Here is a 17,973-nt window from a genome sequence, read left to right on the forward strand (position 1 = left end):
CTCTCCAGAAAGCTCTTCCAACTTCCTCCTGCCTGAAGGTGTGTCCTTTGTGGCTTCTGCAAAGAAAATCTGTTGACTTATTTTTTCCACTGCCAGCTCCAGATTCTGCTTTCTGGGTTCTAGTAAACCAATTACCACACGTCCATCTATTAACTGGCTTTGAAAATTGTGTTCCTACAGCCTTCCCTCCCAATCCCATGGTAGCTGTAGATTTCTGGCATTGAAAACATCTTCTTACTGCCATATTTATTATCTGGCCAGAGCAGAGGTAAATACCTGTGTTGAACACACCATTTTTCTTTTTTTTTTTTTAATTTTTTTTCAACGTTTATTTATTTATTTATTTTTTAAACGTATGCACTATTCTTTTTTTTTTTTAATGTTTTATTTATTTTTGAGACAGGGAGAGACAGAGCATGAACAGGGGAGGGGCAGAGAGAGAGGGAGACACAGAATCTGAAACAGGCTGCAGGCTCTGAGCTGTCAGCACAGAGCCCGACGCGGGGTTCGAACTCACGGGCCGTGAGATCGTGACCCGAGCTGAAGTCGGACGCCTAACCGACCGAGCCACCCAGGCGCCCCGAACACACCATTTTTAATCTGAAGTGTTCCAGTTTTTAACAGGAAATCTTTTCTTGAAGTGTAAGATAGACATCCGGTTTGTTTGCGGGAAGTTGTCTGATTCTTCAATTATTTAGGAGTTCAGAAGAGAAATAGCTTCATGGAAAAACCGGGATTTCGGGGATACGGGTGGGGTTTGAATAGGTAGGAGGAAGTGATGAGAAAACCAAATGCAGAAGACAGTGTATCTGCCTGAAGTGAAGGGGTCAAGAATTAGAGCTGTGTGTTGAAGAATCGACAGAGCAAATTATAAAGAAATCCCGAAGGCTTGGATAACAAGATTGGATTTTCTGCCAGAAGAGAGTATTCTGTCATGTTACTCAGCTTCAGGGTGTTGCAGGAAAACATTCACACATTTGAATGTTGATGAGGGCATTTACAAAAATAAGCAAAATGTGACCATTTGTACTGTTTCCCGATAAGCTCCCCGGTTGGTGTTACTGATGTCATATGATTGCACCCGGTATAGTGTGGGTGAAAAAGTAGGGGTTCAGGATGTCAGGATCGTACCTGATGTTGGAGCATTGGAAGTGGGTTTGAAGGAAAAGGAAAATGTTACCAAGGGCTCCGCGGTGCTGGAGACGCAAATATGAAACTCCTTTGCCAAGACGTGCGGTCACCTTTAGGTTCCATGATGGATTCGAGGTGGAACTTATCTGGTGCTCGTTTATTGAAAAGAGGAGATGGGACCAAGTGTAGAAAACGAAAGGATTTGTCATCCTCAACAATCTGTGGAGGCTGATGGTGAACATTTTGAACATTTGCCTGCAAATGTGCATGCTGTGATATTATAACACAATTTTAATTTCAAGTCAAAGCACAAGGTTTTCTTCCCTTGCTCAGCGGACAGATCTTTACAGGAAAAAACCAAGCTGTACCCGAGAAAAAGCATGTGCCAACTCTGCTTGAACCAACAGATGGAATTAGTGGTTGTGTGGGTCCTTTTAGCATTACTCAGCGTCAGCATTGTCCCTTAATCTTTCGTGTGTTTCCTGGGTTTGGGCTTGGTTTCGAGGTGTTTTACAAGCGTTGTGAACCCTGCCATCCCTCATCAGTGTCAAAAGTACGAAGTAGAAAGTGTGCCGGTGGCAACAAATAATTGTAAGTCGTAAGAAAATGGTGAGGGGTCATGTGTACGTGAGATGAATTTCTCCCCAATAGAAGTCCATCCTGAAAAACAAAGATCCCATTATGCAACTCGCAGAAATGTGTCATTGACGTTAATCGTCAAGAAAAGAGGAAAGGTGATGGCCGAATGCCACCAAGGCCTATTAGCTTGATATTAGTTCGGGAAGCTTACAGGCTCCCAAGGTCCTTCTGACACGGACAGCATCCAAATCCAAATCCAGGTGGCAAGAGTGGATGTGTGTAGCTGCGAGGAGGTCACTCTGACACTGAGATATAGGGGGAGGAGGTTTTCTTCTGCCACGAATGTCAACAGCAGTGTTCTAGAAAATATCTGCAAGGAGGGGGCAGCTGGGTGGCTCAGGTGGTTAAACGTCTGACTCTTGATTTCTACTGAGGTCATGATCTCACTGTTCATGGGATCGAGTCCTGTGTTGGGCTTCTTGCTGACAGTGTGCAGAGCCTGCTTGGGATTCTCTCTCTGCCCCTCCCCCACGAGTGCATGCTTTCTCTTTCTCAAAATAAATAAACATTAAAAAAAAAACATCTGGAAGGAGGATAAGAGGAGCTTGTTTTAGAGTTTGAGGACTAACACATAGTTCTGTTTCATGAAAATGTATCTAGGCAACACAAGCCCAACCCCCGCTTACCTCCTTATGAATAAAGGGACATGTGAATAGCACTTCAGGATCTAACCTATTTCTAGTTTAATGAGCTTCTTTTTAAAAAAAAATTTTTTTTTAATGTTTATTTTTGAGAGAGAGACAGAGAGTGAGCAGGGGAGGAACAGAGAGAGAGGGAGACACAGAATCCGAAGCAGGCTTCAGGCACAGAGCTGTCAGCACAGAGCCAGATGTGGGGCTTGAACTCATGAACTGTGAGATCATGACCTGAGCACAAGTCAGATGCTTAACTGACTGAACCCCCCAAATGCCCCTCTAGACTAATGAGCTTCTTAGTTACCAAAACTTTTTTTTTCCAAATGGGACATGTAAATAATATTTATTGAGACTCCATTGTGTACAGGGCACCTGGGGAAGCAAAGGTAAGACTTGATCCTGTCCCAAAGGAAGTTACACCCTAAGTGGGGAATACATGCATGTAAATGGTTCATTGTAATACTTTATAAGTGTAGTTATACACTATATTATTATTATTATTAATTATACTGTATTATCATGATGGAAATATCCAGAGGGTGCCATGGAACACAGACAGGAGAGTCTTCCTGGAACGGGTGATGCTTGAGTGTAGACCCACAGAATGAGAAAGGCATACCAGGGAGAAGGGAGGTAAGAGGTAGCAGAGGGCTTTCAGGTGGATATATAACCTCTGGCTGAGTGACTCAGGGGTTAGGTCGTGGAGGGCCATCGGTGCTCCATCAAGGAGTTTAGACTCTATTTGGTTTTAGGCAGTAAAGGTCATTAAGGTTTGAAATGGGGTCCGCCTTCAGATTTATTGTTTAGGTATCGCATTCGTTTTCTATTGCTGCCCTAACCAGTTACTACAAACTCAGAGACTTAACACGAATTTATTGCCACACAAATTCTGTCGTTCAGCAGTCAAGGTTGGCTCCACTGGTTTCTCTGCTCTGGGATTCACCAGGCTGAAATCAAGGTACTGGCCGGCCGGACTCGGGAGGCTCTGTAGTCGACAGCATCTCGTTCATTGTGGTTGTAGTAGGGCCGTGGCTCCTGTTTCCTGGCTGCTGTCTGCTGTGGGCCACCCTCTGCTCCCAGAGACCTCACTCCTGCGCTCGCACACAGCCCTCCAGCCCAGAGCCTACAGCACCATGTGGAACCTCTGACTTCCCCTTGTGCCTCATGTCTCTGGCTGCCAGCTGGGAAAGTTCTCTGCTTTTACAGGTTCATATGATTAGATTGGGCTCTCCTGAATAATCCAAGATAATCTCCCTATTTTAAGGTCTGCAGACTCGGTTACATCTGCCAAGTCCTTTTACCTATGTAAGATAACATATTCACAGGTTCCAGTGGTTAGGTGTGGACCTCCCTGAAGGGGCATTATTCTGTAGCTTCTATAGGGCAGAGTTTCTCTCACACCCATGTTGTGCCCCAGCACCTGGTTTTCCTCCTATCTCCCTGGCTGCTTTAAAAAACAAAAACAGGGGTGCCTGGGTGGCTCAGTCAGTTCAGCGTCTCACTTGGGCTCAGGTCATGATTTCGAGGGTCAGGAGTTCAAGCCCCGCGTCGGGCTCTATGCTGACAGCTCAGAGCCTGGAGCTTGTTTCAGATTTTGTGTCTCCCTCTCTCTCTGCCCCTCCCCCACTCACGCTCTGTCTCTCTCTCTCTCTCTCTCTCAAAAATAAATAAAAACATTAAAAAAAAATAAAAAGCAAAAACAAAAAATCAGCTTCATTGAGGTATAATTTATGTCCACCCATTTTATGTGTTCAATTTAATGACTTTTAGCAAATTCGTGGGAGTCATGTGACCATTATGACAATTTGCTTTTAGAACATTTTCATCTCCTCAAAAAGATTTCCCATACCTTTTCCAGTCCATCAGCTTTCTCTTTTTATTCTCTTGCTTAGGCGCATCTTCCCTTGAATGCTTATGTTGGCCAGGACTTTTTTGGCTGTCTGGGAAATACCTACACTTAGGATATTCTTTACCAGGTGGGCAGGAATACACATTGAGCTGCTGACATCGCACTTGAAGCTAACATTGTATGTCAAGTATAAAAACAAAAATTTTTCCAAAATCTATAAAGAACTTAGCAAACTCAACATCCAAAACACAAATAATCCAGTAAAGAAATGGGCAAAAGACATGAACAGACAGTTTTCTAAAGAAGACATCCAGATGGCGAACAGACACATGAAAAAATGTTCAACATCACTCATCATCAGAGAAATACAAATCCAAACCACAATGAGATACCACCTCACACCTGTCAGAATGGCTAGCGTTAACAACTCAGGCAACAACAGATGTTGGTGAGGATGCAGAGAAAAAGGAACCCTTTTGCATTGCTGGTAGGAATGTAAACTGATGTAGCCACTCTGGAAAACAGTATGGAGGTTCCTCAAAAAATTAAAAATAGAACTACCCTACCACCCAGCAATTGAACTACTAGGCATTTATCCAAGGGATACAGGTGTGCTGTTTCGAAGGGACACATGCACCCCCATGTTTATAGCAGCACGATCGACAATAGCCAAAGTATGGAAAGAGCCCAAATGTCCATTGATGGATGAATGGATAAAGAAGATGTGGTATGTATATACAATGGAGTATCACTCGGCAATCAAAAAGAATAAAATCTTGCCATTTGCAACTACGTGGATGGAACTAGAGTGTATTATGCTAAGCAAAATTAGTCAGAGAAAGACAAATATCATATGACTTCACTCATATGTGGAATTTAAGATACAAAACAGATGAACACAAGGGAAGGGAAGCAAAAGTAATATAAAAACGGGAAGGGGGACAAAACATAAGAGACTCTTAAGAACAAACTGAGGGTTGCTGGAGGGGCTGTGGGTGGGGAGATGGGCTAAATGGGTAAGGGGCACTAAGGAAGACACTTGTTGGGATGAGTAGTGGGTGTTATCCATAGGGGATGATGAATCACTGGAATCTACTCCTGAAGTCATTATTGCACTATATGCTAACTACCTTGGATGTAAATTTAAAAAATAAAAATAAATAATTTTTTTTCTCTTTTTTAGAAAAAAAAAATTGTTGACATTTGTTACCTCGGGGTAATGAGAATGCAGGGTTGGCAACGAAAGGATTAACTTTTTCTTTTTTTTTTTTAAGTTTATTTATTTATTTTGAGAGAGAGCGCAAGTGGGGGAGGAACAGAGAGGGAGAGAGAGAATCCCAAGCAAGCTCTGTGCTGTCAGCACAGTGCCTGATGTGGGGCCCGAACTCACAAACTGTGAGATCATGACCTGAGTGGAAATCAAGATTCGGACACTTAACTGACTGAGCTGCCCAGCCACCCCTAACTTTTTCTGTATTTATTTTTCAGGATTTAATATACAATGAGCATGTATTGCTTTTGAGATGAAAAGTTCTGGGGCCCCTGGGTGGCTCAGTTGGTTGAGCAACCGACTTCAGCTCAGGTCATGATCTTGCGGTTTGTGGGTTCAAGCCCCACGTTGGGCTCTGTGTTGACAGCTCGGAGCCTGGAGCCTGCTTCAGATTCTGTGCCTCCCCCCTTCTCTGCCCCTCCCCTGCTCATGCTCTGTGTCTCTCTCTCAATAGTAAGTAAACATTAAAAAAAATTTAAGTGGTAACAAAATAAATTGACAGCAAGAGAGCTCTTATCTCTTTTATTGAATGACAGGAAAACACAGCATTTAGTTCCTTAAAATGGGGAACAGAGTAAGGCCACATGTAGTCTTAAAAAAAAAACAGTTTTATTGAAATACAATACACAGTATATAAAGTTTACCTTTTTAAAGTTCAGGCGCCTAGGTGACTCAGTCAGTTAAGCATCTGACTCTTGATTTCGGCTAAGGTCATGACCTTACAGTTGGTGGATCAAGCCCCGTGCGAGGCCCTGTGCTGAGAGCTCGGCACCTGCTTCAGATTCTCTCTCTCCCTCTCTCTCTGCCCCTCTGCTGCTCATGTGCTCTCTCTCTCTCTCTCTCTCTCTTAAAATAAATAAACTTTAAAAAGTTCAGTGGTTTTGTTCTTCACTACATTCACAAAGTTGTGTATCAATCACCTCTACCTAATTCCAGATTTTTTTTTTTAATTTATTTTTGGGACAGAGAGAGACAGAGCATTAACGGGGGAGGGGCAGAGAGAGAGGGAGACACAAAATCGGAAACAGGCTCCAGGCTCCGAGCCATCAGCCCAGAGCCTGACGCGGGGCTCGAACTCACGGACCGCGAGATCGTGACCTGGCTGAAGTCGGACGGTCAACCGACTGCGCCACCCAGGCGCCCCATAATTCCAGATTTTTATCACTCCAAGAGAAACCCCACACTCATTAGCAGTCATTCCCCGACTCCTTCTTACACCCCGCATCTCTGGAAACCATGAATCTAATTTTTGTCTCTAAAGATTTGCCTATTCCAGACAAGACACAGGTGAAGTTTTTTTAAACCTGATTAGTAATTTCTGGAGTCTGTTTTTACAGATGGCTTTTCTTATCAGCAAAATGAAAGGGATTTAAAACATAGTACCTGACCCCCAAAAAGTTATTTTAGGTTCAACTGATCTTATTTCAGTTTCTATTTAATTAAAGCCAATTTGTTATTAGACACCTAGGGGACGTCACTACTACCAATCTTATAGAAATAAAAAGAATTATGCAGGAATACTATGAACACCTGTATGCCAATACATTAGATATCTTAGATGGAATGGATAAAGTCCTCGAAAGACAAAAACTGGCAAATTTCAAAAAGAAATAGAAAATCTGAATAGATCTATAACAAGTAAAGAAATTGAATTGGTAACCAAAAAACCTCCCACATACAAATAGAAACTCAGGTCCAAATGGCTTCACTGGTGAATTTGAACAGACATTTAAAGAGGAATGACTACCATTTCTTCATAAACTCTCCCCAAAAATAGAAGATGAGGGAACACTTGCCAACTTTTTCTATGAGGCCAGTATTACCCTGTTACCGAAATTAGACAAAGACGTCAAACAAAAAAACACACCAAAAACTATACATCAATATTGCTTATGAATTTAGAGGTGAAAATCCCAACAAATACTAGCAAACGGAATCCAGCAAGTATAAAAAGGATAATAGACCATGACCACGTGAGGTGTATCTCAGCGATGCAAGGTTGGTTTAACATCTGAAAATAAATTGATGTCATAGACCACATTATTAGAATGAAGGAAAAAACCTACATAATCATCTTAATATATGCAGAAAAAGCCTTTGCCAAAATCCAATACCTTCTCATGATAAAAACAGGCAACAAACTAAAGATAAAAGGGAACTTCCTCTACCTGATAAACGACATCTACAAAAATCCTACAACCAACATCATACTCAATGGTGAACGTTCAGGAACAAGACGGGGATGTCTACTCTTGCCACTTCTGTTTGATATTGTACTGGATATTCTAGCCAGGGAAATTAGGCAAGAAAATGAATTAAAGGCATACAGATTGGAAAGGAAGTAATAAAACTACCTCTATCTGCAGATGACATTATCTTGTATGTAGAAAATGCTAAGGTATCCACTAAAAATTAGAACTACACCACTAATCATCAGGGAAATGCAAATCAAAACCACAGTGAGGCATCACTGCACACCTGTTAGGATGGTCATTATAAAAAAAAATAAAATAAAACTGGAAATAGCAAGTGTTGATGAGGGTGTGGAAAGCTTAGAACCCTTGTGCGCTCTTGGGGGGAATGTAAAATGGTGCAGCCACTATGAAAACAGTATGAAAGTTCCTCGAAAAAAATAGAATGACTATATGATCTAGCAATCTGACTTCTGGGTATTTATCCAAAAAGAATTTAAATCAGGAACTTGAAGAGATATTTGCACACCCAACTCCACTGCAGCATTATTCACAATAGCCAAGATCTGGAAACAACCTGAGTGTCCACTGATGGATGAAACGGGGTGGGGGGGGGCGGGAAATGTGGTATATACACACAGTGGAATATTATTCAGCCACGAAAAAGAAAATTCTGTCATATGCTACAACATGGGGGAACCTTGAGGGCATTACATAAAGTGAAACAAACCAGTCATAAAAAGACAAATACTGCATGATTCTACTAGATGAGCTGTCTAAAGTAGTCAAATTCATAGAAACAAAAGGGCTGAGGAGAGGAGGAAATAGGGAGTTCTTATTAGATGGGTATTAAATTTCAGTGATGCAAGATAAAAAGAGATTTGTGGTACAACCCTGTGTTTATAGTTAACAATACTGTACTATACACTTAAAAATTGTTGACAGTAGGTCTCATGTTATATGTTTTTCACTATTGTAAAAAATTGGGGGTTGCCTGGGTGGTTCAGTCAGTTAAGTGCCTGACTCCTGGTACCAGCTCAGGTCATGATCTCGTGGTTGTGGGATCAAGCCCTGTGTCGGGCTCTGTGCTGAGTGTGGAGCCTGCTTGGGATTCTCTCTCGTTCTTTTCTGTCCCCTCCCACTTACATGCGCACATGCGCTCTCTTTCTGTCTCTCAAAATAAGTAAATAAACATTAAAAATTAGTTAAAAATTAATAAAAATTAAAAAACTAATTAATGGGTCCAAAGTTGTAGGATACAAGGTCAATATGTAAAAATCAATTATAATATGGTCACTTGCAATGAATAATCCAAAAGGAAATTAAGGAAACAATCAATTTATAATAGCACCTTTACTCAGCCATCAAAAATAATGAAATCTTGTCATTTGTAAGGACATGGATGGAGCTAGAGTATAAATACTAAGTGAAATAAGTCAGTCAGAGAAAGACAAATGCCATATAATTTCACTCATATGTGGAATTCGAGAAGAAAAAAAACAGATGAACATATGGGAAGGGGGAAAAGAGAGAGGGAAACAAACCACAGGAAACTCTTAATGATAGAGAAAAAAACCTGAGGGTTGATGGATGGAGGTGGGTGGGAGATGGCCTAGATAAGTGATGGGTATTAAGGAGGGCACTTGCTATGATGAGCACTGGGTGTTGTATGTAAGTGATGAATCACTGAATTCTACTCCTGAAACCAATATTGCACTGTATGTTAACTAACTAAAATTCAAATTTAAAAAAAAAAGGAAAAAAAGAATAATGTAATTGAAAAGAAATTTAACAGAAGAAATACAAAACATATACTCTCAAAACTTCAAATAATTGTTGAAAGATATTGAAGAAGATCTAAATAAAGGGAAAGACACTTCATGCTCACGGATAAGAAGACGTAACATTGTTAAATCGATTTACAGATTAAACACAATCCCTATGTGTTTAACACCTACCCCAGTGGGTTTTTAAAATAGAAATTGGCAGGTGCATTCCAAAATTCATATGGGAGCTTAGCAGTCCTAGAATAGCCAAAATAATCTTGAAAAAGAACAAATTTTGAGGACTCACGCTTACCAATTTCAAGACTCACTACCAAGTTACAATAAGCAAGACAGTGTAGTACTGGCATAAAGATAGGCACATAGATCAATGGAATAGAATATAGAGTCCAGAAATGAACCCATATATCTATGGTCAATTGACTTTTCACAAGGCTGCCAAGACAATACAATGGGAAAAATACTGTCATTGAACAAATGGTTCTAGCATAACTGTAGACACACATGCAAAAGAATGAATTTGAGCTCCCTACCTCACACCATATACAAAAACTAACTACAGATCAATCAAAAGCCTAAATGTAAAAGCTAAAACTATAAAACTCTTGGAGGAAAATATAGGGATAAGTCTTCATGGCCTTGAATTTGGCAGTGGTTTCTTAGATATGTCACCAAAAGCATAAGCAACAAAATAAAAAAAAAATAAATTGGACTTCATCAAAATTAAAAATTTTTGTTCTTCAAAGGACACCATCAAGAAAGTGAAAAAAACAACTCACAGAATAGAAAACGTTTGCAAATCATACATCTTATATAGGACTTATATCCAAAACATATAAAAAATTTACAATTCAGTATTTAAAAGACAACCCAATTGAAAATGGACAAAAGATCTGAACAGACACTACTACAAAGAAAATATACAAGTGGCCAATAACACATGAAAAGATGCTCAACATCATTAGTCATTAGGGAAATGCACATAAAAAGCACAATAAGATTCCATTCATACTTACTAAGGTGGTTATGATAAAAGAGTTGAATAATAATATGTTTTAGGGGCACCTGGGTGGCTCAGTCAGTTGGGCATCTGATTCTTGATTTTGGCTTAGGTCATGATCGCATGTGGTTCATGGGATCAAGCCCTGCATTGGGCTCTGCGCTGACAGTGCAAAGCCTGCTTGGGATTCTCTCTTTCTTTTTCTCTCTCTTCCCCTCCCTTGCTCATGCAAGTGCTCTCTCACTCTCTCTCTCTCTCTCAAATAAAACAATAAAATAAAAAAAATAAAATAAAATAAGAAAAAAATAACAAGTTTTGGAAGGTAGGGATCACCAGTCTATCTTTTTTGTGAGCAAGGAAGTCTTTACATGAAGCCCCCCCCTAATGACTTCTTCTGGTCTCATTGGCCAGTTTGAGACTAACGATCATTTCTGAACCAATGAGGTTCAGCATGAAGAATAGAATTTTCATGATTGAATTAGACTCATTGTTTGGAGTGGAATGGAGGTTTAGGTAGGCAACCATCAGAGCACCACTATAGACTTCCAAAGGGAATTCTGCTTCCTATTACTGGAGTATAGAATGGATGATGACCCGGCAAAAAAACAGATGTCTACGGCACCATCAGATACAGCTGGGATGTGGTGAGAAAAACTTATATACTGGACTCTGCTCCTAACTTATTGGGTGATTTTAGAGATTACTTCACTCTTTAGCCCTGTTTCTTCAAATGGAATTATTCTTTCTAGCTTTTAAATAGCCCTGCTACTGAATATATATATATATCTCCACATAGCATATACATAGCTATATATATATATATATATATATATATATATATATATATATATAGCAATATAGCCTTCTAGCAATGAAAAAAGGCACACATGCTTTTCTGCAACTCTGATAACAACATAAAAGCAACTTTTGTAAATACCACTCAAAATCTCTTTACCCTAATATTTATGTACCGTGAGACTCCTATAGCATCAGAAACGTAGATGATTCATTGACAATAGCCACCTAAATCATGCAGTTTAGTCTGTGTTTTTGCTTGCCAAGGACTATTCTTTCTTCCGCTCTGATTTTACTTTGGGAAAAATTTTGTTCAGACTCTGTCCAACTGGTCTCTGGGTCTTGGTTTCGTCACCCATAAAAAGAGGGGGCTGGGCAAAGATCCCTTCTGGTGTTGGTGTCCCAAGATTCCATCGCAGAGCCCCTAAGGGAGGCTACAGGAGGAATCTGTATCACTTGGAGAGACCCTCCCTGGGGCTGACAAAGCTTTGGGATAAAATCCCTCTCTAGAGCTCACGTGAAGTGAATTTGGTTTGTCAGTTCCAAAATGGAAGTTGATTCATGGTGGGTCTGGTTCTTGGAAAATGCAGCAAGGTGGAAATAAATCAAGCAGGAGTCTTCCTTGCTGAATGTCCTTTGTTTTATGTACATATCACTTCTGCTTTTCAGATCAGTCAAACCAGGCCCCTGAGCCTAGCTAGCAGGCTGTCTATCTCACTTGACTCTGAGAACAGAAGAGCCTGGAATGTACCCAGCTTCAGGCACAATTAGATTGAGGGGCTCAACACGGTCATTGAATCAACCTGTATCTTTTTCTTTCCTCACCCTTCACTCCCACTTGGTTTTCCTTTGTTGGCCTCATTCTCAGGAAGGCTTTCCTCTCATAGTGACAGAAATGGCTCCAGAAAAAGACCCAAGGCTGACATTGATTGGGTCTACTGGACCAGCCATAATGGACAGGCACAAAACCTAAGATCCACCAACCCAGCCCATGGAGTGGATTCTATTCTGAAGAATAAATGAGGAATCTTGAAATGGGGTTGACATGTCAGATCTGTGCATTAGGAGCCTGGTTAAGGGACAGGGATCGGGGGCAACGGAGGGGACTGGAATTGAGATTTGCTAGCAGGCTCTTGGAATCATTCTGGGCAGAAGCGAGGAGGGGTTGAACTGGGGTAATGGCAATCGGATGGAGGATGGACCGAGCAGGAAATCAAATGGGTGAAGGTAGAGTGTGCGTGAGTTGGTGGCTGATTAGCAGTATTGGGAAAGGAAGGAGAATTTTATTGAATGCCAGCTGCGTGTTGGGCCCTGTGCTGGGGAAATAAAACAATCTGGTGGAAGAGTCAGACCTGTAAACAATTATTATGCAATATACAAATTGCCGTGATAGAGGAATGCACCAGGGGTCACTAGCATGGGGGGGGGGAAAGAAATCACTCTAGGAGGGGTTGTGTGGTGTTAGGGAAGACTTCACAGACAAGGGAATTTTGACCTGAGTCTCTTTTATTTTTTATTAAAAAATTTTTTTTTAATGTTTATTTTTGAGACAGAGAGGGGAGACAGATCGCGAGTCAGGGCGGGGCAGAGAGAGAGGGAGACACAGAATCCGAAGCAGGCTCCAGGCTCCTAGCTTTCAACACAGGGCCCGACGCGGGGCTCAAACTCATGAACTGTGAGATCGTGACCTGGGCTGCAATCAGAGGCTTAACCGACTGAGCCACCCAGGTTCCCCTAATCTGAGTCTTAAAGGATAAGTAAGGCACATAAGACTTTGGTAGCAAACATGGAATAAGAGATTTCAGGCCTATGCCAAGGGCAAAGAAGAGAGTCCAAAAAAATTGTTGCCCAGAAAAACCACATTCAAACTAAAGACACATTTAGTTGTGTTCATATAATATTTTTAGAAATTTTTGAATTAGTTGCCAACATTGAAAGATCTGGAGCTTTCCTATAAAAATACATAAATCTAACTTGTCTTGAAAAACCAGAAGGTTTATGGGCACTTGGGTGGCTCAGTCGGGTAAGCCTCCGACTTTAGCTCAGGTCGTGATCTCACGGTTCATGGGTTCGAGCCCAGCATCTGGCTCTGTGCTGACGGCTCAGATTCTGTGTCTCCCTCTCTCTCTGCCCCTCCCCCCCCTCAAAAATAAACATTTGGGGCACCTGGGTGGCTCAGTCAGTTAAGCATCCAAGTTCAGCTCAGGTCATGATCTCACAGCTCATGGGTTCGAGTCCTGCATCAGGGTCTATGATGACAGCTCAGAGCCTGCTTCAGATTCTGTGTCTCCCTCTCTCCGCACCTCCCCCACCTGTGCTCTATCTTTCTTTCTCTAAATAAATAAATACATAAATAAATAAATAAGGAAGGAAGGAAGACCAGAAGGTTTAGCTCAGCGTCTAATTCCCTTGTGGTAGAAAGGTCAAGTGCAGCCACACCCCCTCCATTCCCTATTGTAATTCACCTGGCCCTTATCAACTATTCATCTTACCTGCCCAGTCCTCTGCATCCGATTAAGGATGACTGCAAGCTCTTTGTCACTCTCTGCATCAAAATGAGTTAGGGACGCCTGGGTGGCTCAGTCAGTTGAGGATCTGACTTCAGCTCAGGTCATATCTCGCAGTTCATGAGTTTGAGCCCTGCGTTGGGCTCTGTGCTGACAGCTTGGAGCCTGGAGGCTGCTTCAGATTCTGTGTCTCCCTCTCTCTCTGCCCCTCCCCTGCTCACGCTCTGTCTCTGTCTCTCAAAAATAAATAAACATTAAAAAAAAAGATTAAAATTAAAAAAAAAGAACCAAAAGGAGGAGTTAATTTCCTCTCCCCTGGAATCTGGACTGGTCATGTGACTGCTCACCCAGTAGAATGTAGTAGAAGGACCCCGTGTCAATCATGTGCTTACCATCTTGGAGCGCTCTCTCTTGGCACACTCCCTCTCAAAACCTTAGAATAAAGAGAGTTAAAGAAGTGGTTGTAGTTTGGGACTAGTTTACCCTGCAACAGGTAACTGGACCAGCCACCTGCTCTCTTCCCCTCGTAGACATCCGAGGGTCCAGCCTCCGGACCGGAGGAGGGAGGCAGCATGTCATCATGAACAGCAAGGCCGGAAGGGGAAGATCAGGAAGGGCTTTGTACATCGTGCTGGGAGAGTTTCAACTTTTTTGCTTGAGGAGACGGTAGCGTTTTGTAAGGTAGGCATATTATGACCAGGAAGGTGACTCTAGCAATGGCATAAGAGAGCGGACAGTCACTAGACAGGGAGCTAGGGCGATGGCCCAAGCAACACAACTCAGGCCATGGTGCTGGGCACGGAGGGAAAGGGAGAGATTCAAGGTCAAGACTTCCTCCTCTGGGAGGCCCTCCCTTGAGGTGCTAACAGGTCGAGCCGGGGAGTCGTCAGTCAGAACCAGGGAGCACAGGCGGCAAGTTTGGGCCACAAAGACAGATGGGGGCAAGGGGGGGTCGTCAACATTTGTAGTTGAAGCCGCAGACATGCATGCGATGGGGTGGGGAGTTTGGGAGCGAGGAGAAGCAGCCAAGTCCTGGGAGCACCTTGCAAGTTGAGCAAAGGGAGCCGCTCTGCAGGGGGTTGAGAGAGAAACCTGCAGAGCAAAGCAGAGAAGCAGGAGGGGGACCCCAAGGCAAGAGTCCAGAGGGAGGGAGTAGTCAGTGGCATCAGCGTGGCGGCATGACCACCAAAACGTCTGATTTCACGATCGGGAGGGCATCGGTGGCCTTGGCGGAGGCGAGGCGATGTCTGGTGGTGGGGACCGCAGCCAGTCTCACGTAGGTGCCAGAGTAGGAGATGAGGAAGTGGAGGCCGTGAGTGTAAACAGCTCTGTCAAGAAACTTGATGGTGAAGGGTAAGAATGAGATAGGGAAGTGGTTTAGAGGTTGCCAAGTTGAGAGAGCTTCCCCCCAGAGGCACAGGGGACTTAAGCCCGTTGGTACACGGCGAAGAGAGAGGGGTGGTGGAGAGTAGGACTCGGCTGTGCGGGAGAAAGGGGTTGAGGGACAGAGTGAGGTCACTAGGGCAAAGGGAAGGAACGCGTCCCAAGGAGGAGGACTCGGCCTTGGGCCCAAGTGGGACGTCTGTGTGATTACAGTGTCTGGCTGGTCAGAGGAAGTGGAGGTGCTGTCGCTGGTGGGAGCGGAGGGTTCAGAAGAGTTCTCACCTCTTTTCCCCATAAAATAGGAGCGGCGACCATCTCGTAAATGTGAGGAAGGCCGCCTGGGCAGATGGTCGGCAAGAAGCGACTGGCAAGGTTAACTTAGGCCAGAGCCTGTGGCCACGGCGCCCTTAGAGCCTCCTGCTTAAGGTCAGGGTTGGTTCTCGGATGTGGGTTAGAGCTGAGCCTGGAGGCAGTTGGAGGACCACAGCCGAGAGAAGACCTGGGGGGCCACAGGGGCAGGGGCCAGGCTACCGGAGTAACGCCCTGCAAATGAGGCCCCACCACTTCTTTGCTTAGAGACTTGTGTGTGCTTCTCCTGGTCATTTTTTTTTTTTTTAATGTTTATTCATTTACTTTTGAGAGCGAGAGGGAGAGGCAGAGAGAGAGGGAGAGACCCCCACGCTGACGGTGCAGAGCCCCACGTGGGGCTCGATCTCACAAACCATGAGATCATGACCTGAGCCGAAAGCAAGTGTCAGATGCTTAACCCACGGAGCCACCCAGGCGCCCTGCTTCTCTTTGTCTTGGGAGCAAACTCCTCGAGAAGACAGGAGTTGAGGACCCTCCGGATCTGCTTCTTGCGGATCTTCCCAGCTTCACCACCTTCCCCTTGACCCCAAGCCCCCAAGGCTCCAGCCATGGCCAAGAGCTCCACTCCAGTTTGTCAACCCACCTGCCCTGAGGGGTTGGATTTGAATGCCACTTTGTGTGCTCTTGGGTGGGTCACTTATCTCCTCTGAGCCTCGATTTCATCATTTGGAAAAGAGGGACAGCAAAATACCTGACAGGGTTCCCGAGACTCTTCAGGGACAGAATGTTAGTGCTGCACAGGGGACCTAGTACTGCTTGGAGCAGTCGGGACTCTGGGCTGTAAGTGACAGAACCGAATATAAAAAATCTCCTTCTGCGGTTGATTTGTTTCTATCAGGATCCACGGAAAGCCCAGATATTACAGTTGATTGATGTTTTCAAAAGTCTCTTACACCGTTTCCCCTCCTTTTCTTTGAATGCCATTCATTTGTTGAATGACAAATAACCTGGTTTATTTGTCCCATAGGGTTTTCACACATTTCTAGAATCACACATTTTCACATGCAGATTTATGTAATGGCACCCCCCATGGTGTCATTTACCCTGGTTTTCTATTCCCCCCCCCCCCCCCCCCCCCCCCCCCCCGCCCAGTATTTCATACAAACTAACAGTTAGATCTAGGGAATCGAGTAGATTCAATAGTGAGGTTAAGATTGACTGCTGAAGTCCTTTTTTTAATGTAATCATGTAAACGTGAACATAACTTGGGTATTAGATTGTGTTAAGAAATTATTGCTAGCTTTTTAAAGGTGTAATTATGTATTACATAATGGTATTGTGCTTAGGTAGACTAAAAATCCTTATCTGGCATACAGTAACATGGATGGATTGCAACACATTATGCTCAATGAAAAAAGACCCATACTGTATGATTGCATTTGCGTGGAACATTCTAGGACAGGCAACACTACTCCAGACTGATAAAAAGCAGATCAGTGGTTCCTTGGGGCTGAGGGTGAGGGGGTGAGGATTAACTGTAGAAGGACATGAGCGAACTTTTAGGGGAGATGGAAGTATTTCACATCTTGATTATGGTGCCTATTACTTGGGTATATACATTTGTCAAAACTAATTGAATCATGCCTTTTAAAAGGAATGTGTTTCATTGTATGGAAAGAAAGACGTATTTTATTGTAAATAAAAGCGATTTTAGAAGGAAAGAAAGCATTCTAGGATAAGAAGAATCCATTCAAAATGGTCACAAAACTATAATACACCTATAATATACCTATACTTATAATATACTATATAATATAAACTATTATATACCTATGGCAGAGAGAGAGAGGGAGACACAGAATCCGAAGCAGACTCCAGGCTCCGAGCTGTCAGCACAGAGCCCGACGCGGGGCTCGAACCCACGAACCACAAGATCATGACCTGAGCCGAAGTTGGACGCTCAACCGACTGAGCCACCCGGGCACCCCCGAATACTTAAGTTTTTATTTAAGTATTGAAATGCTATGACGTCTTGGATTTGTTTTAATAGACAAATATGTCTATTTGTTTAATAGACAAGACAATAATGTGGAAGAAGAAATGAATCAATACTGGGTACCTGTTAATAATTGTTAAAGCTGGGTGATGGGTGCGTATTCTAGAAAGTGAGCAGTGCTGTGTACCTTCTACCGGTTAGGAACTATCACTCTGCCTGGGCAGCAGGACATGCAAAGCTACGGTTCTCCAGGTCTGTCTGACTCCATCGTGCTCTACAGTCTCTTTAGGGCCGTCCTGTCTCTCTCAGAGTGGTTGTACCCATCAGGACCTCTTTCCGTGGTAAGTGTCAGAAATCCGACTCAGACTTACTGGCTTATGTGGACAAAGGAACCTATGCCTTACGTGACAGAAAGGTTAAGGGGTTCAGGCACAGCTCGATCCAGGTACTCAAATGATGCCAAGAACATGTTAGTCTTCGTAT

Source organism: Panthera leo, chromosome E3 (assembly GCF_018350215.1).
Source record: "Panthera leo isolate Ple1 chromosome E3, P.leo_Ple1_pat1.1, whole genome shotgun sequence".
Taxonomy (NCBI): Eukaryota; Metazoa; Chordata; class Mammalia; order Carnivora; family Felidae; genus Panthera; species Panthera leo.